General features: G+C 36.8%; 1 protein-coding gene across 2 annotated transcripts in view; it reads left to right on the top strand.

Annotated features, from left to right (window-relative positions):
• The first annotated feature begins 20508 nt into the window (after positions 1–20508).
• Positions 20509–26540, top strand: part of LOC149776552 (putative polypeptide N-acetylgalactosaminyltransferase 9) — a 236811-nt gene continuing 230779 nt past the window's right edge. For both annotated transcript variants that reach the window (XM_089941011.1, XM_089941012.1), the window contains exon 1: positions 20509–20630. The gene's annotated coding sequence lies outside the window, so the exon portion shown is untranslated. The remainder of the gene's footprint in view (positions 20631–26540) is intronic.

The raw sequence follows: 26540 nt of genomic DNA, 5'->3' as shown, positions 1-26540 counted from the left end.
ATAGTTTAATTCATAATTAATAATGGGGTGTCGCTAGCAAATTATGTCGGCTCAACAACTGATCGAATATTAATAAAGTTAAAAGGTTTCTAACTATGTCGGCAAAGGAGATGCTCTAATACTTACTAATCATATACATACTTCAAAATTCTTTGATAAAAATTTACATTTGTGCTCTATGTAAAATGACTTCTTGTTGTTGTTGTATGGTTTAACGCCATTTTCAGCACACGATAGGCTATACATGGCGGTCAGTATTAATGGTGGAGGAAGAACCCGGGAAATCCCCGGAAAGAACCACCAACCCACGAAAAGCTACTGGCAAGCTTTCCCACATACCCACATTGGCAGAATCTGAGACTCGAACCCACGCAGACAGAGGTGAGATGGCAGTGATCCGTAACGGAGAGCGCTTTAGACCACTCCCACTCCCCCCCCCCCCGTAAAATGACTCTGTAAAGAAACCTGATGCATGCTTTCAAAGTAATATTATCAGTCTTGTATTGTATCGTGTCGTTTTCTTTATTAATATCTGGTCTATATATTTGGATAGAATATTTGCCGCCTGTAATGACAAAAACAATGCTAATAAAAAGGTATGTTGATTTGTTTGTTGCTAAAAGCTTGTACTTAAAACATAGATATTCACTTTTAAGGACCGTTCAGCTGATTGTTCCAACAAGAGTCCGTGCATTCCGTTGTTCAAGAAACCTCATATTATCTGTTTAGATTTGGCTTTTGACTGGGAACCATTTTCTGTCATTTTTATTTTAAATTTTAACGTATGTTATAAGAAAATCAAATGCACTACTCAATGTGGCAGAAGGGTGATCACTAGTTTTCACAGATCTTTGGCTTATAAACGAAGGACATTGCTCATCATAATATTCATGATGATAGCTTATTCTTATTTGTTCAACTTTATCCTTAACTTGTAGCATTGCCACATTTTAAAGTAACACTGTCCGATGCTTGATCTGGGTTCAAGGTTACTTTAAATCCTACAGATTTTATTATGTGGTATTTGCCGTTTTGTTTTTTTTTAAAGATTTGTACTTGTTCCAGGAGACCATAAAGATGAGCATTCGTTGCATCAAAACATGAACACTTAATCATTTTGTTCCATTGATCTAGGTAGATGTGAACACAAAACCAGATTCCGACTGTTCACATCGGAAATAAATACGCTACCGAATCATGAACTTGAGGTTCAAGCAAACTAAAAGAAATCTTGCAAGGCCATCTTTTTCAAACACGAATACAGAATCTTGACCACTGTATGAATCAGTGTGGCTTTTCAAACGATATTGTCCTTTGTCCGTGAACTCAAGCATGACAATTAATTTTCAATGTAAAAGCAACGAAGACTAGTCCTTTCATGATGAGAGAATGTTTGCTTTTGAGGGTGGTAAGCCGTTGTTTCCAGCAGACATACTAAATATTATCGTTAGAGAAATTTCCCCTCATTTGCCTCCCTTCCCGAGAAATTATCTATTGGGTAGAAAGGAAAATGTTTTCGTTGCGCCGAACGACGATAAGAATATTAACTAGCAAGGTTCATTTCAGGTAACAAAATGAATATTGCACAGCTGTGGTGAATGGGATACTAAAATATCCCACAGAGTCAAGACACGTTTTCTGCGAGGGAATATTGTAATTCATGTCAAATATGGCACATGTGTTAATAAAGGACAACATTGTTTATATTACAAAATCGAAAAACAAATCGTGTTTATGAACCATGACCACCCTCAAACAAGATGGTAACGATGCATAAGTATTACAAGTTTTAAGCAGGATGCCAAATACAAGAGTAAATTGATTTGAGGGAATACCAGCTAGACAGGCAGTTGATTAAAACTTTGCTGTAGCAGAATATATATGCCTTTATGATGGACAGAACCACCTTGCGACAGCTCAAAACTAAGCACCAACCGTTAAAAAAATTGATTTGTTGATTATATATTAAGGAAAAGAAAATCTAAGGTTTCAGAAGATGTGTAATGTTTGCGGCCAAATAACAAATGTCGGCGATTCATCTTCCTTTTCATGGGACTTCAAACAAAAGCAAAAACAAAAATGTGTAAAATGAACGAAAGTAAAAAAAATTCAAAGCACCATCAACAAACGCAAAATACGCACAAATTCTAACTTTGATAAGAACGCTGAAAAGATTAATGGCTGAAATAACCCACTGAAGAACGAAAACCACCGTTTATCATATGCTATAAGGACAACCAGCTGTAGGAGATACGCTCGTTTCCACAGAGCAACGCTAATGTAGTAGGAACTGGCCTAATGTTTAGTTTAGGACAATGTTTCGTTACTTTGATGGCATACAAGAGCCATAAAGTTGTAAGAATGAAAACAACAACAACAACAGTGGAGAAGCACAGTTTCTAATGGGTCACCCGTGATACCCTGGGATGAACAATTTCTTAATAATTCAGGTCCTTTTGAGATGAATCTTCAGCCCCAGTCTTGAACTTTTTGTAAGGAACATATTATGGAAAGGCGATGACACTCACACCGGAAGCAACTTTTTCATAACCTCAACGAATATTAGGTAGATAAACACGTAAAGGACGTGATCATTAGGCAACCTATATACGAGACACCCACAAGCCAGAAGGAAAGGGCGGCAAATTTAGAAAAGAAATTTTCGATGGCAACGTTGTTGCAACTGCAAAAAGATTTAGCTCCTTTTGAATATAGAAATAGAGAACTGACATGAAAGCTCAAAGACCAGCCACACAGTCTGAACTATTATGTGAAGCACGTGCAGGACAAACGTTCAAAGCGCTGCATTAACCATGAACTCAAACTGTGGACAAACAATAACACCGAGTCAATCAACAACGTACTTAAAAGTCGCATGTGATTGGAAATCAGTGAAATATGGTAAGTTCGTGGACAAGTTGCATGAAATCGTGAACACCCAAACGAAGGACATTTGACGAGCTCATACGACACAGACAATTTTAGTCTGTACCACAAATAAGCAAATTATAAGTTGTCTCATGTTGTTTGGTCTGTAAAATCTTCCGAAGGAAAAAAGACATATTTTAAAATTTTCGAAGGCGGGTAAAGAAATCAAGCAACAGACCGAAGCGTCTTCCGATGGAACCTTCGCAGTTCAAATGTCTCAACCTCTTGCGAGAAAGCCGAACCAAAAGCCCCGTTGCAAGGGAACGAGGTCAACTCCGAAAAAGCGAGTTCAATCTCGGACGACGCGCTTTTGTGAACTGTATTGCATATACATTTTGTATGTATTGAATGTAGGCATAAAGAAATTCAAATGAAGAATAGGTTAAAAAGATGAAAACATATTTTAAAAAATAATTGAAAGAAAGAAAAAAAGAATGCCGCTTCCTAACGAAATAGAGAAAAAATTAAATGTTTAAATATTATATTTGTACAAAAAATATTATTAAAAAATTTTAGTTTTAGCTATACAATACACTTGTAGAGGGAATGAAATAAATACAACAATGAACTTACGATCTGGCTTCACTTATATATCTGCATACTAAATGTAGATACATCGATGCCTTTGCCATAGATTTTATGTGATTTGTTCAGTTGTAAATCTGCTTTAAAATTAGAATCTGTATATTCACAATTTGATATCAATGCATCATCTAGTTATGCGTACACATCTTAATTTGTGAATTCTTGCATTAAACTTTAAATGATATATATTGGGAAATAAAAAGTAAAACATATCATTACGAGTCAAAAATGGTATAAACGTCAACACATTTTCAACAACAGTTGGTAAACTTAGTTTAGTACAATATTATGTTAACATTTGCCTTTAAAAAAAATAAAAAACAATAATTAAAATTGCTGTTGTGTTTGACGATTTTGGTTTGAGAAATTCACAGTTTTGCAATAAGCATACAAAAAATATGGGATGTCCTAAATTTGGCTACACGTATGTATTCCTCCATGCACATGTGTATAGCAAATACTTGACAAACCAAACTAAAGAAGTAAACTCAATTAAATACTATCATACCCAGTCTTTATAATGCCTATCGATGTCTTTGCGGTATTTAGATGGACTCAAACGAGTGCTCCATTTAAAACAATTTCCCGTGTATGATTTGTCACCACTGTGTACCTTCAAATGTTTTGAAAAACTAGTGCACTGGCTAAACATTTTCCCACATTGTACATTTTAATGTTTTGTCACAAGTATGCATTTCGAAGTACGATGACAAACTAGAACTCCGGAAATGCTCCATATCCCGAAAGTTCATGTGTCTGAAGTTTCATAAGTCCGAACTATATTTGTACAAAAACTCTATTTTCCGGACACTTAAGCATAATGTTCCATTGTTCAGAAGGTTCATAAGTTCAAAGAATGTAGAGGTTCGATTGCTTATTGATCCGAGGTTTCATATGTTGAAAATGCATATGAGAAAATCCATATGTTGACATGTGAACCTCGTTTTGGGCCTTAAAATTGTAATCATGAGCATTGGTATGACAAATATAAACACCATCAAGTACATTTACACAACTTTGCAAAGTTTAATTCAAAAGTTAAGGACCTGAGAAGAAAATCCTTATATGTGACCTTGACCGATAGTTTGGGTTTGGTACAAGACTCATTGCCTAGTAGAGATCCATATGTGTGCAAAACTTCATCGAGTTAGACCAGACACAAAATGCTGGACACAGTGACAGACGGAAAATCTGACATTCTAGGCAGACCACGTCAAGTGGAAGCACAAAAGTATCTTCTAATATTAGTGACAACTTATCCCGGAACTACTATTGTTATTTCCTTTTGGAATCAATGGACTATCTAGACAGTCTGGTAATAGGTTTGGGTGTTTCTCAACGCACATGTCTCTTACAGAATAACAATCCTAATGCTCAATGTCGTTGCAGCAAATGCATTTAATAAACATATTAACCTCTAGTTTAAAATACCTTTCTATATCTTAAATTTGAATCTTTCGACCATATACTTTTAAAATAAGCAATATACGTTACTGTAGCAAAACACACTCACACACACAGACACACAAAATATTACTAGTTACAAGTCACCGCTCGATTGGCGTAGAGCCAGATGCCAGGGGTTGCTTCTGACGGTGGGAGAGACCAACATGTTTCACTGGACAGCTACCACCCGCCTCAAACTGGGCAGCTTCCAGCCAATAAGGTGCCGTCCCGCCACAGTTCGCCTGCCTTGCTGGGTGTGTAAAGCTTAAGCTGACAAGCGAACTGCAACTACTGCACCAAGAAATAACAAAAGAAAACCAACAAGGAAACCTTCAATCCTCAAGCTAGGTACCTGGAATGTCCGGACCATGCTGACTGGGCTTTCAGATGATCTCAAGACAATCAGTGATGTTCGAAAGACTTCAGTCATCAACGACGAACTTGCAAGACTCCAGGTCGACATCGCTTCACTACAGGAGACACGACTACCAGATTCCGGGTCCCTCAGAGAAAGAACTACACATTCTTCTGGCAAGGAAAGAGTGCCGACGAAGCCAGAGAGTTTGGTGCTGGATTCGCTCTCAGGAACACTCTGCTGGGGATGATAGAACCCTGCCAACAAGGAAATGGAAGACTGCTATCCCTCCGCCTCCACACCACAAACGGGCCTGTCAACCTGATCAGCGTTTACGCTCCCACACTAAGATCCTCCACAGATACCAAGGATGAATTTTACGATGAGTTAAACTCGCTCATCGACAAAATTCCCAAGGAAGAGAACTTGATTTTGCTGGGCGACTTCAATGCTAGGGTGGGTGCCGACCATGACTCTTGGCCCTCCTGTCTTGGCAAGTTTGGTGTTGGGAAGATGAATGAGAATGGGCAGCGCCTTCTAGAGATGCTCTTGTACCACGACTTCAGCATCACCAATTCATTCTTTCAGATAAAGCCACAGTACAAAGTGTCTTAAAGGCATCCCCAGTCTAAACACTGGCACCAGCTGGACTTGATAAGTACAAGACGGTCAGCCATGAAGGTGTGCTTCTTACCCGTACCTTCCACAATGCTGACTGAGACACCGGTCACTCACTGGTGTGCTGAAAAATGAAGCTTCAGCCGAAGAAGATCCACCGCTCTAGGCAAGAGGGTAAACCACGCATTGATGTGAGCAAAACGTCATATCCAGACAAGGCTGAGGAATTCACCTATGCTCTTTCCAAGACGTCTGATTCAGAACCCCCCAACGGCAGTGCCAAAGAGAGATGGGATCACATCAGAGAGACTGTGTACAGCACAGCCACGCGGATCTTTGGTAAGAAGCAATCAAAGAACAATGACTGGTTTGAGGCTAACTCTGCCACACTCATGTCAGCCATAGAAGAGCGCCGCAGTGCCCACCTGAAATACAAGCGATCCCCCGGCCAGAAGACATTACAGGCATACAGGTCAACCAGAAGCAAAGTACAGAGATTAGTACGGCAGTGTGCTAATGAATAATGGCTTCAGCTCTGTCAGAGCATCCATTCATCAGCAGATATCGGAAACATCAGAGGCATGTATGATGGCATAAAGAAAGCAATGGGTCCCACGAAGAAAGTGACAGCACCACTGAAGTCTGACACAGGCGATACCATCCACAACAAGGACAAGCAGATGGAGTGTTGGGTGGAATACTACTCCGAACTGTACTCCAAAGAGAACCATGTGACCAATGATGCCCTCAACACCATTGAAAACCTCCCTCTCATGACCGAACTGGACGAGAAACCTACTGTAGACAAACTAAAGAAGGCCTTAGAGAAATTGTCCCTAGGTAAAGCCCCAGAGAAGGATGGCATCACAGCAGAACTCATCAAGTGAGGATGTAGCGTGCTGCTCACACACCTGCACGACCTCCTCTGCCAGTGCTGGGACGAGGGTGCAGTGCCTCAGGACATGAGACGCTAACATCATAACCCTGTACAAGAACAAGGGCGACAGAAGCGACTGCAACAACTACAGGGGCATATCACTTATCATCATCGTGGGTAAAGTTTTCGCACGCGTCGTCCTGAACAGACTGCAGACGCATGCTGACAGAGTGTACCCAGAGTCACAGTGCGGGTTCCGCGCATAGAGGTCCACAATCGACATGATCTTCTCTGTCAGGCAACTGCAGGAAAAATGCAGACACACCAAGGCATTCGATCTGGTCAGCAGAGACGGACTCTTCACAATCCTGGCGAAAATTGGTTGCCTCCAAAGCTGCTAAGCATGATCCAGTCCTTCCACGATGACATGAAAGTCACAGTGCAGTATGATGGCTCAACATCCGACCCCACTGACATCCGCAGTGGAGTTACACAGGGCTGCGTCCTTGCCTCACGCTCTTCGGCATCTTCTTCGCAGTCCTGCTCAAGCAAGCCTTTGTTACGTCCACAGAAGGGATTTACCTGCACACGCGATCAGACGGCAGACTGTTCAACCTGACACGACTGAAGGCAAAGAGCAAAGTGCGTGAAGTAACCATCAGGGACATGCTCTTCGCAGACGATGCTGCTCTTGCTACCCACACAGAATCCGTGCTTCAGCGTCTGATGGACCGCTTTGCTAAAGCATGCGATGAGTTTGGGTTAACCATAAGCCTAAAGAAAACAAACGTGATGGTTCAGGACGCGGACCCCCCAAGCATCATCATCATCAACTACGAACTTGAGGTGGTGAGTCAGTTCATGTACCTCGGCTCTACCATCACCAACAACCTCTCGCTCGATGCTGAGCTCAACAAACGGATCGGAAAGGCATCAACAACTCTCTCCAGGTTGTCGCGGAGAGTGTGGAACAACAGCATGCTGACCCTGAACACTAAGATCACCGTGTACCGTGACTACGTGCTAATCACTCTCGTGTTCGCCAGTGAAACCTGGACTCTGAGCGCCTTTCACATGGGATGACTCCAAAGGCCACACAGAAAATTGGGTAAAATAGAATACATTACATTTAACTCATTCTCCTTCTCTTGTCATGTATGCCCAAGAAACACCAGTGTTCTGAGTACAAAGTAATATTTTGAATCTAAAAATATCGATCACAAAGGTCAACCGAAAAAAAAATCGATCTGGCAAATGTGTTTAAATTGTACCACATTTATATTCCCTTGAAACATTTAAAGTTTGCTTTTAATAAGTACGAATTCTCTATCACCGCTGTTACAACTCAACAGCGAATCTACAAAAGGTTACTATGCACAAAGTTTATTATAGACAGAAACTTAAGTCATTACGACTTTTAGGAGGAAATTAACTTTGAATAGTCGACTACATTACGTCAAGCACATGCTGAAATGAAAATCTAGTTCGGGTCATGTGGGTGCGATGATTTTTTTAAAATAAAGTTTATAACTGAGTTTACTATTCATACCCTAAAGATGAACCTTCGTGTCAAATAAACTATAACATTTTTAATCGCGACGAAACTTTCTCAAGCGCAAACTAATTTGACAATCACCGTGACTAAAGCTTCATATATATATATATATATATATATATATATATATATATATATATATATATATATATATATATATATATATATATATATATATATATATTTGCGGTGTTGAATACTAAGAAACTTATAAATGATTCATTGAATAAGAATTTGCCAGTTGTTTTCTGGGAAACGTAGGTACAACGTGTCCCCCTCCCCCCGTCCCAATATTTTCTACCGTTTCTCTTGCACCTGCATGTCGTGCAAATACCGCCTTATAGGCGGTATAAGGTACACTCTATTAGATAAGTATTACCACTAGGCGATAAATTGAACCAATCATTTCAAGAAAAGAGTATGACAATTGGTTTTGCATCCACTGCAAGAGGTAAAATGTATCAACTGTTTCTCCATCAATTGTTATCACTGTGAGAGGTTGCGTGTATGTGGTGACGTATCTAATGGCCCAAATTCACTAACGAGGCACAAACCAATGTCGCTGACACATTAACTCATTATATACGTTTATATACGTCTGTCATTAAAAAAATCAATGTAAGCAATAAATAAAGCTTGGATCTGAAAATATCGCAACCTAAATGGTGTATATCAATCCCTACGTTACTGTCGCTAGTGTAATTAAGGGCCAATTCTGTCAGATAAAGATGACAAATAAAACTGAAGATTGAATTAAAAAGTCTCTGAATCAATGGTGTATATTCTTTGAGAAATCTAAAAGCAAATCATGAATAATTATAACCTGAACATTCATTCACGAGACTTCCGAATGTTGGTCGCTTAGGTCATGATGCATACGTAACCCTTATTTACGAACGACATTTGTTGTGTAAAACGAGGGTTTTGGGGAGTATAAAAGGCGCTCAAAATTCACTTGTTCGTTTTATTATAAAAAAAAACAAACAAAATAAATGATTATTTTTTATGCATAATTTTTTTTTTTACGTGCCATATGTTGTGATGTTCATTGGCTATAAAACATGGGATGCTTATGTTACTCGGTCCAAATAATATGAAATTAAAATCAAAGGATCGGATAAACCCTTCGAAAATGTAATCATGTTTCATATATGTCTGAAAATAAAATCTTGATAAATCTATCAAGTAATATTTCGACAAATTTTAGCATAAATAATGCTTAATAATACGTGGGTTACCGATACATGCGTGACAAAAATATACTAAACAACGGAACACGTGATGATAGCCGACCAACTTTGCATGTTGAAAGGTGTCATGCCGCTATCTTTCAATTCTCAGTTTAAAAAAAACGCCAAATACAACGAGGACAAGCCAGTAAAATTGTGTTATACTCTATGTACTAAAGCCCACCTATAGGTAAGCGATTCGAATTAAAACTTTTGATTGACACTTACGTTTTTATTGGACATGAATCCGTAAAAAAGAAAGAGAAGATATCATACATTAGAATAGAGTGACCTCTTTTTTATATAAGCGATGTAATCAATGTATAAAGTACTGATATATACGTTGCAGAGCGTAATGTATGTATTAAGACTTAATCCGGAACAAAAATGATTATCAGTGTAAAATATGATTACAATTTAGATCTTCAGTTTAGCTCTACTATGCAATTACTCTTAAAAACACAATTAATATTGGAAACATTTTTTAATGGTTTTAAAAGTGACAATGAATGACATGAGTATATTTGGTAACTAGTGCTTAAAGGACTAGCATAAAAAAGACCAAATCTTTAGTGCGAAGGTACATTATAAACAACCTAGGAAAAAATTAAATGCAAATGTAAATTAGAAACAAACCATGAGCTTAAATATTTATTTAAATTAAAAAAAAATTTCAGCTATACTCAATACTTCACATGATAATTTCGTAATGTATTATCGATACTTGTGTTATTAGTCCCTTACCGGTGAAACGGGGGGGGGGGGGGGGGGGCGGGCTCTAGGTTTGCACTAATTCGTTTTTGTTTATGTTACGTGTTTAGGCTCTAATAAACAGTAACTTGAAAAAAGTAAAGACAGCAAGCTTTGTAACATTTAACAAATAATTTATTTCCTTGTAAAAACCAACAAGGTAAAAAGGACAAAATGGAATTTAGGGTTTTAAGAATCAAATCCAAAAATATGCCAAGAATAATCCAAGAATTAAAAATTAGAAGTCCTAATAATATAATGTTCTAAAGAAATTTGAGCTCAAGTCCCAACAAAATCCAAAATGGAAGGTGGTGATGTATTCTATAGCTAGTATAGTGTGCTGTTATGTCTACAGTTCTTTGTTATTCCACAGACAATAAAAATATTCCGGTGTTTGAATTTCGATTAAAAATTCAAAGAAATGTCTTTGTCCAAGAATTCTGTATTAGCACTAAAATATTTCCAGGAAAACGAATTAATCTTTTAGAATTAAAGTAATTGGAATAAAAATTAAAATGTAACTTCAAACTGGTCGCAACAAAACGAACACCTTGACATCAAGTGTTTCCAAGCCCAAACTGACTAAATTCTCTATAAACATCGGTATTAAACATAACTATTGTGCAATTCCGGTAAAACCAGAATTTCGAAATAGAGACTGTTTACATCTAAAGTCACGTATCCCCAGTACGACCTTGACAAAAACCAATCATTTTACTCCAAGAATAAGATTTTTCTAAAAAGAAAGTTGTTTACTTGACTCACTGGTTTCGGAATCAATGTCGGGAAGTAGGTCAGCTTTAGGTGTTTACGACAAAGCATTCAAGTCAAACTAATTTCTGGAAAATGCCTAATTCAGTAAACAAAATTATATTACTTTAACATTTATTACATTTTTTATAAACTTACAGACAATTCAATTAAAGCAAATATAAATTAGATCAAATAGACATAACACTTGATTATTTTAGAATGGCCAAAACAAAAAGGAAATACAAAAGATCTAGAGGGACTGCCAGACGGCTAAAGGTCCAGTGTTCCTCCAAAAAGAGAGAGCTAGGCAAAGGCAATAGTATGTGCGATCGTCACAAGCAAGTAAAAAGAAAAGGGAGGAGAGAAACATGAAAAATAAATTAAGAAACGGCCTTTCACGGCTGAGAAAAAAGAAAGAGAAGAAAGCAACGAAAGCATAAGTGAACAGACCAGTGGATATGACAGTGATAATGTACCAAGAAATGAAGAGCAGAATGATCACCTGATAGTAATGATACCATTTATTACTAAAAGTAACAAAGCAAAAGGCTTGCAGATGATCAGGCGTAGGGCTCTTGCGCGTTGCCACAAAAATATAGCTATTCTGAAATCTGATGTTTCAAACCTGAGACGTAAGATAAAGACAAAAAATATGAAAATTGAGCGACTAAGTAAACAAACCTCAGACTGTTCACATCACCTAAGGAATAAACACCAAGTAAACGAGCCGTTGCAGATGTTGAAAATATATGTCTGACCCCAAGAAGACGGAATCTTGTAAGAAGAAAACTCCTTGTATGCAATGCAGTTTGTCTGCGATAAAAGCGTCAAAATAGTTGTTTGAACTTCCGTGTTTTACACTACGACACATACGTTACCATTCTACGTTACAAAAAACATTTTATAAAACACATTATTCATTTTGTTTTGTTTTCAAAATTTCGTGAATTCACTTAATTAGGCATAACATTTTTAATCATTTTATCTTCCTATAAAATATAAAATATGTCATAATGATTATATCAGATCAATGATCATGTGAATAATGATGATGTTCAACTGTCACATACGGGAGAAAATACTAAAATGACGAATGTACGTGTTTAATATGATAAATCAAACATATTTGTAACAATTTCATGCCATATTTTCATGACGAAAAGGGAACCAAGAAAACTGAGTGAAAACAATTATAAATTTAATGAACAGTCTCTTGTCGTGTGTATTTGATACATACGTTATATATTTGGAGTGACTGGAAAGGCATACACATTTTAAACTTTCGTGATTATATTTTGAATCGGAAACTATTATGGTTAGAACGGTATTAATTTGACAACTTAAAATGTTGTTGGTGTTTTTGAATATTTAATATTATCAATTTAAATGAAATTTAAGATACGATAAATTTTGGTAAAAATTCATTTTACTTTACGGACATTTATCTATCTTTTTTCGTAACTCATAATAGCAAAACGCAATAATGTTTTAAATAAATTTATGTTAATATATCGCAAAATACCTAATTATACAATTTTCAACCATTTTCCCGGTATACTTTTAGTTGTAAATCATAAAAAAAATCCTTTCAAATGCGAGAAGATCTCTCTCTTGTAACGTATGTATTTTGCTTGAGAATTAAGGGTTTGAGACCATATTTTTGAGTAAACATAAACAAAATATGGGTCAACTGGTGTTGTTGAAATTTGTACAGTTTAAATTTCAGATATTTCTCTGTAAAATAGACGAATAAAGTTGTTGTTTCGTGATCATTTGTCTTCTTCCATTTTTATACGTCTAATTGCGTCTCATTGGTGAATGTGGGTCTAATGCAGGCAACGATTATACGACTGTTTATACGTCTAATTGCGTCTCATTGGTGAATTTGGGTCTAATACAGGCAAAGTTGATACGACTGTTTATACGATTAAAATGGGCCAGATGATTACAGGTAAAATATATTTCTGCGCTGACAAAAAAGCTACAGCAGTACCGCCGAAATGATTGCAAATTTGGAAAGTTAGCTATTTAACAGTGATGGTTAGACTGTTTCTATCTTTATTATTGAGTTTGTTATTTGACTAATTTTGACATTAGTGGGTTTAAAAATTGCATGTTCAATCAAAGATGTGAACCAAACGTTCAGTAGAGTTTCACGAAGCTGGTCAAAGTAGGCGAATTAATCGTTCGTAAATTATTTTAAAATATAACATGTAACAGCTCCCGCAACCTTCATTATCAATATAAATGATTGTTTATTTCATGATCAATCTTGCATTTTAGTAACTTAATTTTGTACAAACATACTCTTCGCGTCCATGGTCCACGTGTTAATGATTAGCATGTGTCATCTTGCAAAATATGCACAACAGTGGTATTTGGCCGCAGACTGCGTGTACCAAAGGAGCGGCATGACCTGTGCGAAACACAGCATCATCTTTCTTTTTTCTTTTTTTTCTTTTTTTGTTGCTCCCTGACATGTTTCCCAGAGAAAATGGTCTCTTCAGTCAACGCACAGTTGATTTTGTGATTTCTATTTTTAAAATAATTTACATAAAATTTAAAAGAAGTTAATATGTCGCTAATCACAAAATATTTACAGAGAAAAAAGAATTAATCCTTTTGAAATCCAACTGATCTGAAGAAAGCTAGAACTATAAATCTGGCTACAACAAAATAACTTGACATCAATGTGAAAAGTCCAAAACTGAGAAATCTTTCTCAAAGCATCTCCGTTAAAACTAACAAATGTGCGTAATGGAAACCTGGAATTGCGAAATCGAAAGGGGGATCACATTATCGTGTTTATGTCACGTACACCAAAAATGACCCTGGCGACAACCAATCATTTTACTCCAAGAAATAAAAAATATAAACAAATTGTTTGCATCTTAAATCATGTAGTCCCATCATGACCTTGGAAACAACCAATCATTTTAAAATAAAATAGAACTTGTTTACGAAAGTAGTTACAAGTTCTGAAACAAGGTCAGAATTTAGATCAACACCTGGTGTTTATAAACTAACAGTCAAGGTAAAACAATTTTCTGAAAAAGTATCATCTCTAGTGAATAAATTTACATTATAATATCGTATAATAAAATATGTAAAACTGACAAACAATTAAATTAAAATGAATATGAATTTAATCAGATATACGTAACACATCAAATTATAAAGTAATGATTTTAAATCCTGTCTGGCAGGCATGATCGTTAACGGCGTGAAGAGGTATAGATGGCAGGCATGACCGTGAACGGCGGAAAGAGATAGAGGTGGCAGGCACGACTGTGAACTACGTGAAGAGATAGAGGTGGCGGGAGGAAACACTGTCACCGAGCGGCATGGTTTTCTGGAGTACACGAGAAGCAAGTATTCTTCTAAGATTTATATAAGTTGTTGAGCTAGTGGTAACCATAGCAACTTGCGAGCGCATGGAAGAGATCTGTATATATGCTCACGGGCTGCATAGCTTTTGCCATTCAAACAGAAAGGTCGTGCTGAATCACTTTCGCTAGGAGAGAAATAATGCTCTCGAAGAGAATCACTTTTTATAGTAGGTCGTGCTGCATCGTTAATGTCGCGGAGGATGGCTTCAGTCTGATCGCAGGGCACATCATCGCAATCACGTTCATTACTGAACTTTCCCTCGCTCGGTTACTGTGTAGAATTCGTCATTATTAACTGAAATTGTGATGACCTCAAAAATTGAACTTTGAGTCCATAGTAAGCCCCCAACAATTTCTTGCTAAGTCGGTGTTTATATTCGCAATATTGGAACTTTTCCTTTCTTATACTGGAGCTTAGCTTTTCCGAACCGTAAAGTGTTGTGGTCTGGAAGTGGGGCTCGTTTCTAATACACAATTTAATAGGCTGACGATTTGGTTGTTTTGTAAACTTGATCTTTTCCAAACTGTAAAGCTTCTTTCAAGACTTAAAATTTGCCTAATCGACTTGATCGGTAGTTCACTGTCAGTCCCTTGACTCTGTATTTGATATTCACTTGTCCCTGTGTCTCTAATTGCATCTGTAGGTTTTGGAGCCGCCGCTAACATAACTTTCATTAGTGTCTTCTGGGTGTTCGTACATCCATGCAACTAAACAGTCCCCTTCCATGACAGGGTGAGGTCTATCAGGTCTATGAATGTACATACAACTGTCAAAGGAAAAGACTAGATCTCCTAAAAGTTTCAGTGCATAATACAAATGTAAGCCGGTATTGGCTGTGGCGAATGCTGCAATGTTGACCTTTCCGGACTCATCGGTTATGGAGGTGCAAATTCTATTAGCTCTTCGCAATTTATTAATATGAAATCTTTTCATTTCCACGTGTTCATAAGTTTTCCTTTATCGTCCAAGGGATGAAAGTTTTCCGTCTTCGGTAATATTGGACATTGCGTACGTTTTTCCCGGAAACAATTTAACAAGACTTTGGCATGCATACGTCTCCCTTCGTTTGTTTTACGCCGCACTTTCCAAAGTGATGCCTTCTAACGATCGGTATTGATCTTTAAATGTGCCTATGCCTTCTAGAGTTTAAAATGAAGACTGGTAGCCGTTTGAATATTGTTTCAAGTTTGGAAATTCGTTCACGTTGCCAGAAAAATTCGTTTATTGGAGTCTTCTTTCTTTTGGGCATTGTTCTGTCTTAGGAAAAAGCCAGATTTCGTATACTTTTAACAAGCGGTTTCCACAATCCAGTGCCTGAAATAAATCGACACTCATAAACGTTCCTGCTTTTGTTAATTCCTCTGGCAACAATCCTGGCCTTGACTTCTTGTTTCAGAAACATGTACGGCACAAAGGAATTACAGCTTTCCTTGGCAATGATATGTTAAGCTAGAATCCTACAAGGTGTTTAGGGGTAAGACTTTGATCAAGCGTTCGCAATGACACGTGTGCTAACACTTCATGATGCCCTGTAGGAAATCGATAACATGTGCCCACCTAATACTAACCCACACGCTTTAGCAAGGAAGAAGATTCATTCAATGGATTGATACCTCTTTGATGCATGAATAATTGTTTAAATTTTCCACAGCAACGGCGTACACTATCAACATCAAATCGACAATATTTCAAGACTGAAATTCCGCAAAAAATGGTTTCACGTCCTCCTGGAATCTTACTGCATGTAGGACAGCATGCACTTCTCACAAGAGCAATGAATTATGCACAAATTAGAAATGTGAATGCCAGATTCTTGTGTACAGTCAAAGTAAAAAAGACAAAATGTTTCTTCTTGTTCTTGGTCTGATCTTCACTGAAGATTTCCTCGAGTTCATTCTCATACGTTTGTATGTGACTTTGATGCTCGAAGTCCAAAGCATGGTCTCAAACACGACACGTCATCTTTCCTGGGCAAAAATTTGCCTTGAATTATTGGTTCGAGAAAGATATCCATGAGCGGAGCCCACTCTCAATTCTCAAGCACCTTTTGTTCCTGAGCTTGTTTCATATGATATTGTTAGTAACAAGTGGACTTTCAAAGGTTCGTGTGCAAGAAGAGCAATGAATTCGTTCGTACTTTTCTTTAGGAATGCATGACCCAGATGCTAACCAATCACTATATCTATCTTCTTAATGAATGTGTTGGTCGCCTCTGCAAAATCCTTGGTCCCCTTTATCACAATATAAATTGTATTTGAGAAATCCATTGGTATTGGTAATGGCATCGAAATAATAATGATACACATTATTGCATCTTCCGTCTATAATATTTGGCCAAACAGTGAAAGGAAGGAAGAAATGAACTTTTGTGATGTGTTATCAAATTTAATTGTTGTTCTGATTCGAACAGAAAATAGCAAAGAATAGCAAATAAAAATGTTTTTTTTTTTTGTTGTTGTCTTGATTTACTCTTTTTGTATTTATGAGATATTAATACTTAAACACATTCACACATTTTAATCATATGAAGGCATATAAGGTTAACTTGATGTGGCAAATACTGAGCAGTCTCTCTTTATTAAGAGATAAAGGTGACCCCATATGGGCCGTTGGCATATTTGTATTTTCGAATTACACACACACGCACACACACATATCATGGACTTTTACATTATTAGTTTTAACTCTATTATTCCCTTACCACGGCCTAGTGTTTCTCCTGCTGCTGATCCTATTGCGTTAGTAGTGGCAGTAAGCGATGCTGCTGTTGGCATCTCAGTGGCAGTGAGAGTGGACATAGTGACTAAAGGTTTAGAGATCTTGGCAGGTAAATGTCTCTTTTTCTTAGGCTGAGCTAAAGAGGTCTGATACAGTTTACGTATATGCTTTAACTCCTTCAAAATGTCTTGTAACAAACTCACCTTTCGTTTTCACTCCCTTCCTTCTGCAATTCAAATTTTCAATTTTTCCTCTTCTTCTATTCTTGTTCTTCTCTTTTCTTTGTTCGTTATTCTTGGTGTGGAACAAATACTTCTGTTTCTTTTGTCGCTGGAGACAATTCGCAAATTCTTCCTTCTATTTCTGTCTGAAATTATTCACAAATGGTAATGACGGAGAAGGAGGTGTAGGCTGTATTACCGTTGCAGGCAACAACGACAGGAAATCAGTCAAAGCTAAATTAAAATCATCCTAGTCTGGAGAAAAAAAAATACTCAGGTTATATCTATATTAGTAGTCGTAGATACTGTACTTGAACTGCTCCACAATGGTATACTGTAGGAACATGGTTCGCCGTTATATATTGAAACAGATCACTGCCATCCCACCTCTGTCCGCATGTGTTTGAGTCACTAGCTGAACCAATGTGGGTATATGTGAAAGTTTGCCAGTAGATTTCCGTGGGTCGTTGATTCTTCCCGGATTTTTTCCAGGTTCTTCCTACACTAGTTTTACTGGCTGCCATGTATGACACATCATGTGCTGAAATTTGGCAATAAATGCATACGAGAAACAATATATATTGAAAGTGACCTCACGCGCCCCCTATCTTCTGATTGGAAAAGAGACTCCACGCACTGGCTGAATTCCGTAGCACGTATTTTGATTCAATCCAGTCTTAGGCTATATACATGTATATAGAAGGACATTCACATGTATATAGAAGGACATTCATACGGTGTCACCTCAAGACAATTCAAGCAAAATGTAGACAAATGTATAGTCATCAACCATCATTTCGGGTATGCTATTTAACCAGACTACTCCGTGCATGTGATGTCATCGTTGGTCATTACCTGAATCACAGACACAACGATATGGAATAGAAGAGTGTATGTAGAGAGGTGTGTTTGGGGGGGGGGGGGTCTTTGTTTACGGACCTGCCATGCGACTGCGTTACCGGCGAAACGATGCCACTTGTTTTAGTAGACTTTGGTCAGCAAACCCCAATGTCCATTTATTTTAGTTTTCGCGAACATCTCTAGAAAAGAGATATACTGATAGTCCCCCCCCCATACGTTTTATGTATGTTTGTGCATGCGCTTGCCTTTCCTCACCAAAACTAAAACTTAAAACATCTTCCATTATAAAACGCGTGTTTTTTTGGGTATAGTTTGTGATTGCGAGGGGATATAGTGTGTATATAAACACTCCTGTGTCCCTTTGCGTGATTGTATGCTTGTGTGCATATAAGTATAGGGTGCTTATATAAAAAATCCTTTTTACATTGGATAGTAGGGGTGTGTTTGGGTAGTATTCAAAAAGCGGTTGAAGGATAGTGGGGTGTTTGCTGGAGACTGATCAAAAAGCGATTGCTGGATTTTAGAGTATGTTTGGGTTTTAGATAACAATTTTAACATTGCGTTTTCCCCTATGCCCCGGAGTGGTTCATCTGACGCTACGTTTCTAAGGCAGTCTGCAGCCATTGATACTTCCGGTGTCGAATTCCCCTAATGACCTAGACCGACTCACCATGTTAAATACCACTATGCCTCAGAGTGGCTCATGCATGTTAATCAACAGGCGTAATCATATTCAGATGGATGCCGAAGAGTTGCTCTTACAAGGACTTCTTTTCTTAATGTTGATTTTCCAACACCCCAGATTCTAGCTAGTCTAGTAATTTTTAAACTATGTTTGTTAGATTTTTGTATCCTAGAACATTAAAATTAAAATAAAAACAGCGTGCCAATATATACAGCTATTACTTCTACAGAGAGAGAGAGAGAGAGAGAGAGAGAGAGAGAGAGAGAGAGAATTCCAAATTTCAAATTACTATATTACCTCTGTATGTCAGCAACGAAGAAATGTTAAAAAAAGAAAACAAGGAAATCGTGTCAGTCAGATAATTGTTTTCAATTAAGCAAGTATACTTATATACCCCTCGCAATATCAAAGCATAAAATATTGTATTTTTTCAAAGAATATTGTCTAATAATAATGATGCAAGGTTATTACTTAAATAGTTCATTCTGTTTCTTCAGTTTTCTTCTTTAGGCCTTCACCGATAAGAGATCGTTTCATTGGCTACTACTACTACTACTAATAATAATAATAATAATAAACATGGGTGACCACCATATTAGACTGATGGGAATTCCTCACAGATAAATCTTCAGCAGGTAGTAGATGTTCCCAAATGGTGTGAAATTTCTTGATAGTTTAAGTACAATCTATTTAAAAATATTTGTCTAAATAAACATGGATACCACTTCCTCTTTTGAAGACTTGAGTCACCAGTCAAAAGCATGTTTCAGTTTACTGATATGTACACGGTTGTAGTTGATTCTAATACTATGTGTCGCCATATCTTTTTAAACAAAATGTGAAATCAGGAAAAAAATCCATAACACACACAAAACCATAAATACAACCGTTAAAATTGTTTCAAAATAATGGAGTAAAGAATCAGAATATGTGGAAAAGAAAGAATTTCATTTGCCCGAATGGGGGGGGGGGGTACTTTAAAAAAAACGAATCCATGACTCACTTTAATAATTTTTTAAACTATTGTAAAATGTCGATCATTTTCTTATTTAAATTCATTATGTTTAAACTCAAGAAATTAAGGACATTATCCGGTGTCACAGTCCAATGTCTAATAATAATAAACGCTATTCTCTTTTATAAATAATATGTTTGATTTTATGAAATGGTTAGTCTATACGTGAAAATAGTGGAAAATTCTTGTAATATTGTATTCTCTCTATATAGCTTTATTCATTTTCAATCTTCTCTATGTATCCACTGATAAACAAAGCTACGATTCTTACAGTACTGTTTTTGTAGTGCCATTGTAGAGCGCTCTTTGATTTATTTGATTATTTATTAACTTCGATCGATAGTATTTCTCAATCATGGTATCTCTCTTCGTGCATCTTTGGTAGCAGTCCATTAAATTGGTAACGGCAGGGCATCTAAGGTCAATAGTAAACTTCGTCAGTGTTTTTTCCCTTCTTTTCTTCTTCTTTCTCCTTACCTTAGGGGCATGGTCAGGTGAGGTCAACAAGCATGACAGGTGCGCGGTTAATCAGTAACGGAGCGCCATCTCTTGGAGGAGTGAGGGGATCAAAACAGGAAGTGAGACGTGCCCAGCGTGTTGAACATTATTGACGTGACGTGTCTGCAAATTCAAAGGTTGTCAAGGTAAAGAAATAATTTACTTAAAAATATTGTATTAGAGGGGTAGGAAGTAGTTCACAGTTGTATTTGGTGAAGAAGATAGATTTACAAACTGTTGCCACTGACAGTTTGTGACAGCCTGGTGAAGAGGTATCATAGTAACACTACAAGTGTGGTGCGAGCGTGTTATATTTGATGGCCTACTTCAACTTCCTCTCTAACAGTTACTGCCAGTTTTGTATATTACGTGTATGTTTGCTTATGAACACTATGGGGTGCAGGGTGAACTTTCATTAAAAAAGAAATTAAAACCATGGGGGGGGGGGGCGGGGGCTTTTATCTGCACAGGGTGTGACTGCTTGTATCTTATTACGGCTTCCATTACCTCATCCTTCTGCATTTGTGCATTTTCGAGAAACGTTATTATCATGCGCAACATCTAAATGATCAATCTGTAAACATGTACACTTAGCCGTCAAGACTTACAATTGGAAGGTAGAAATTTGTTTTGCAAAATTTGTTTTTTTTCTTCTTCATAAATGTACACATGTAAGGCATAACATCACATTCATAACTAGTCCATCGATATGATATTACTGAGACCAACCATGATTTGTGTTGGAGCATCATCATTTTGATCATGCAGATTATCAGTCGCTTACTAGTAGTTAATAAATTTATTTCTGCAGACCTTTGTTTGCAGATGAAAAGTATAATCTCTCTTCTTCTGAGTATTGGCATTAACTACATGTACTTACAGAACACTTACATGTTTTAGTATTTGTTCCTGCCAGAACAGAACACTTGTGTCCATCGGTTATTGGCCTGAAATTTGAAAGGCATTTAGAGGTGTAACTTTAGTACTTTATTTCTTTTTTACCGGGTAAAATATGCTATGTATGTTTACTGGAAACCAATGGATATTTTGCAGAATCCAAATTTCATGTTGAGTTATTCCTGTATAATCAAGGTTTCCATGATAAATGTTAAAGGAATTATTTATAGAATATTTTACTTGGAGCAAAACAGCCTGGCAGTTTAGTCAAAATCATTTGCTATCCTTAAGTTGTACCTGATGAACTAAACTGGCAGAAAGGATAAGGGATCCAACCTTTCATGGCTAATTACAGTATCTTGAGGGAAGCGTATTTTATTCTGTTTCTTTAATAACGCATATGTCAGCATCCAGATTTTATCACATCTGTCCATAATGAAATATGAACCGACTTGAACATTATAAAAAGAACGCCGTAAATCACCATCTATACCATTTTTGTTTTCGACTCCTTTCACAAGACAGTGTCATGTAGTTTGTAAGCTACTAGCAGACCAGTCAACTGGTTTGAAAACGACAATGTTTTTTTTTTTACCTACCAAAAAAAGTGGACAGTTGTACAAATGTGAGGATACATAACATGCAGGTGTAGTATGCCTGTATATATAACACACATTGTCAGATGCAGTGTTAATAATGTCAGACATGTTTCATATTGAATATTGTACAGCTAGATCATGTGTGTCTTTCAAAAATGAAAATAACTTGTCAGTTTCCTTCAAAGCATTTCATAAACTTACAAAGAAAGAAATACATGTGGTAGACTTAGCATTGTCAAAAATCATCACCATACACATATGTCAAAAATCATCACCATACACATATGTGCAAACACTCAATTAGTTACAACCACATTGACATTAAATTAAAACATGCATCCAGTTTCTATCTTTAAAATCCAATGGATGGCAAAATATATGCTTAATTAGATCCAGTCTTTGCTGCTCTCAGTAGCACATTAGAGTGATTGAAAGTAATGCAGGTGTTATTAGTGTTCATCTTTGCGCTCACTAGAGACTGAATGGTACTGTAGTTCAGGCTTCCCTGCCGGATTCTCTGAGTAAATCCTGGTGAGAATGAGTTGTTCTTGATGACCATAATGCTAGCATTGTCAGAACTGTATCCAGTGTAGTTTGACCATGAGATTTGCTTGTCTTTATAGAATATACATGATATTTAGAACTATTTCATGAAGGCGAATTGGGGAGGGGACATAATATTTTCAACTCCCTTTTCTCTGTGCTTCAAAAAGCAAAACTCCGTCAAGCTCAGTCATGAAATATGCTTATTTGCTTGATTTGCTTATAGTATGTTGCTTCCTGAATCACACTTAAACACTATTTCAACAAATGAAATTATCATTCTTCTTTTTTTGCATATGGAGCAAATTCCTACATCAACATTGCTGCTGTTCACAAACTTGCCAATAATCTTTGGCTTAAACATTCTCATTCAAGTCAGTGATGCATAATAACCTTTCACCTGGGTGAATCTAGCACCTCTTTGATTTGCTTGTAACTTAAAATTAATTGGGTTGTTCCACTTTGTGAACTTTACCATTGCAAATTAGCAAAATCGATTCCCTCACTTCAGTCTTTAAATGTCTTAACACCTCACCCTAGTTGTTGTCAATGAATTAAGTAGTACCTGAAATGGTTGTTGTTGTAGGGTTTATTGCCATTTTTTAGCACATGATAAGCTATACATGGCAGCCAGTATTAATGGTGGAGGAAGAACCCGGGAAAACTCCAGAAAGTACCACCGACCCACGAGAAGCTACTGGCAAGCTTTCTCACATACCCACATGTAGCCGAATCTGAGATTCAAATCAATGCAGACCGGTGAGATGGCATTGATCCGTAACAGAGCGCACTTTAGGCCACTCAGGGTCCCTACCTGAAATGGTAGTTGCTTATGTGTTGACTTTGTTTTGTGTGTATATATATATATATATATATATATATATATATATATATATATATATATATATATATATATATATATATGCATGCAACAATTCCAGGGATTTGATTATCATTACCATTGTACAATTTTGTTCTATTTGGAGTCCTGGAAAATGAAAAATCAACATTAAAGATTTATAATATTTTTGCTATTTTGTTTAAATCTGCATATTCATAATTAAATGAAACATTTTTATTTATAGGCAAAATTTAAATATTAAACATTGTAGCACAGTAAGAAAACTTAAATATGAAAACATTTAAGAATGGGATTTTATTTGACCTGTCACTGTAGATATCCACAACTGCAAATTAGACTAGTAAGTTAAGTGCAAAATCAGCTTTTAATTGGTTTTGGTTTTTTGGGATTGAAGACCACTTTTCAGCACATGATATGTGCAAGGCAGTTAGTTTAGAAGTTAGTAGAGTTATAGTCTGGCAAGATCACAGGAAGAACCAGCATTCCATGGGAAGCTACTGGCAGGTATTTTCATATACCCACATTGATTGAGGTGAGACTCGAATTGGCACACATCAGGAGAGATGGGCAAGTGATCTGTAAAGGCAAACTCTTTGGAACATTCTGCATAATGGGGCCCCCTACTGTAATTGACAATTGCCTCTCTATTAATATGGTTTTTTAAAATTCTGAAATCTGCAAATGAAAATTAAAGCAGCTGAGTTATCCTGATACATAGTTTTTTTGTTGGCTAAATTTTCTTTGATTTGATCCATTTATTCAAATCAAGTATCTGTCATGTCATGTTTTATCTATTAAACAGCATCTAGTTTCAATAAAAAACAAACTGCCTTAGTTCATGAAAGATTGATAGAATAGGATAGTCACCATTGGCTGAAAAATGAGACAGCAATGGAGTATTATTAGCTTTATGCACTTATTACTGTGATTTTGGAAGGAAAAATGCAATGGCACCCTAAAGAACATCAGGTCCTTAAAACCTGCTGTGGAAAAATTTATTTAAGTTTAAGAACAAGTGAACGTAATATGGTCATTTGTTTTTATTTTAAAGTACATGCCCAAATGTTGTCAGAGATGAACTGTGGGAAATGTAATTTGCTGCTTTATTCATGAATATGGTGACAAGAGCTAGAAGGCTGCCCACTTTGAAAGTTGAAAACATACAAGGGGAAATGGTGGGTCTACAATGACTTGTGTTACATTATTGGTATGACACCAAGTTTGGCCTTCATTCCCCATCTGGTGAAAAGTTAGTTAGCAAGTAGTTAATACTGCTTGATAAGCTGAGACAGGTTCATCCATCATGGAGGAGATAATATTGGCCCCAACATGGCCCTAATTTCCAGCTTGCTGTCCAATTTAGACCATGCTTGCTCATAGTGTTCCCAAAATGGAACCTCTTCGGGATGTTACTGTGGCTCAACTCATCTTCCAGAGAAGCAATTATACAAGACTTTCTTTCTGATAGTGCTGGCTTCAGCATACAGGGTGAATGAGCTATGTGCATGTGCTGTCTGTGGATCTGAACTAATGCACTTCCATTCCAATGGCTTAGTTCTAATAAAACCGATAAAACAACACCAGTACTGGGCTTTTGGAAATTTCAAAATGATATTGTGAGGTAGAGGTTATATTATAGGGTCCATGATTTTGTTAAAAAATTCCTTCGTGTATTCTGGCATTACACAGTTCCTCTTCTGTAAACAATTGCATGTAATGCTTTATAAAACTTTATTCAGTCAAGGAATAGAGTTTAAATGTTGTGTCAGAAACCATGCACATTAATTGATCAGCTTCAGGGCCTTGTGTATGATTTGTAACTGGCGCTTAGTGCAGTTTTTATTAAACAAAGTCGTTTTATTTGCGCAGAATTTACAACCATTGTCAGCATGTTTCTATTTCAAGTTGAATCACTTACACTTCATTCCTAAAAGCTTTTCATCTTGCAAAGTTTCTTTCACTTGATCATTTATGATTAAATTATGAATGGTCTCTAGAGTGCAAATCTTCTTTGAGGCAATTACCATTCATTTATAACCTTGTGATAATGCTTTGACCTCATCTCAGTATTTCTCAGATCAGAGTTAACCAGTACAGTATTTACATCCCAACCAGAAACTTAGTCACATCATCTGCAGACAAGTTTGTCAAAATGACCCACAAACATCAGGATAATACCTAGAAATGATCTTGAATCAAGAAAATATGACACAGAATAAATAGATTTAGTGGGATTTTAGAAAAGCTTGTCCAAGAGGTCAGTACGATAATGAACTAAAATTATCAAGAGCATATCTAGAAATAATCATGACTCAAGAAAATGTGATGACAGAAAATAAACAGATTTAATGGATTTTAGAAAGACTTGTCAGGTTACAAATAATGTTTGCATTTGAACTTGTGATGTCTGCATGTCATAGGGTTACACACTGTCTTGATTGCAATATTTGCACATCATAAAGATACATTAAACATACACAATGTTTAAGTTATGATGTTAGTTTTAGATTAAATCTATTCTCTTAGCTGGGCTTGGCGATCAGCAATTAAGAGGTTAGTATTTGGACTGGTCAGCCTGGTTTCAGGATAATGTGACTGGGTGTGGCATGATGCCCCAATGCTAGACATCACTATAAACTGCCACACTGCAGACATCATAGCAGTTTGACTGAAAATTTGTTAAAGCTATGTTTATAAAATATCCAAATCAAATCTCTTAGGTGGTACAATACTGCTTAAGGTTTGCATGAAAATACTGCATGTACTTACATATAACCTGAGTCAAACTGCAAACTACACAGACCTGGATCTGCTAGCAGATCTTGGTCTCTGCAATTTATTGGGAGCAGTCAGTAGAACAAACAAGATAGACCCCAATAAGCGGGCACATTATGCTAAGGCAGATAAGGATCTTTGTTGTTTGAAGTTTGACTTGCCTTGAGTTATACAGTAATGTAAATTGATGTTGTTGGGGTCATATTATTGCATGCTTCTCTACATATTGCTTGATCAACCATGGACAAGTTGAGAATACAATATCATGTTGTTGACATCTATTGCTGGTATTTTAATGTGTCAACAAAGTTTGGCTTGTAACTACTATGTATCTACATTGTGGTTTTACTCTGGTTGGGTGTGGGATTAAAGCAGACAGC

This window comes from Sinohyriopsis cumingii, chromosome 18 (assembly GCF_028554795.1).
Source record: "Sinohyriopsis cumingii isolate HCF-2022 chromosome 18, ASM2855479v2, whole genome shotgun sequence".
In the NCBI taxonomy this organism is placed as follows: Eukaryota; Metazoa; Mollusca; class Bivalvia; order Unionida; family Unionidae; genus Sinohyriopsis; species Sinohyriopsis cumingii.
This window is presented reverse-complemented; position numbering and strand designations above follow the sequence as displayed.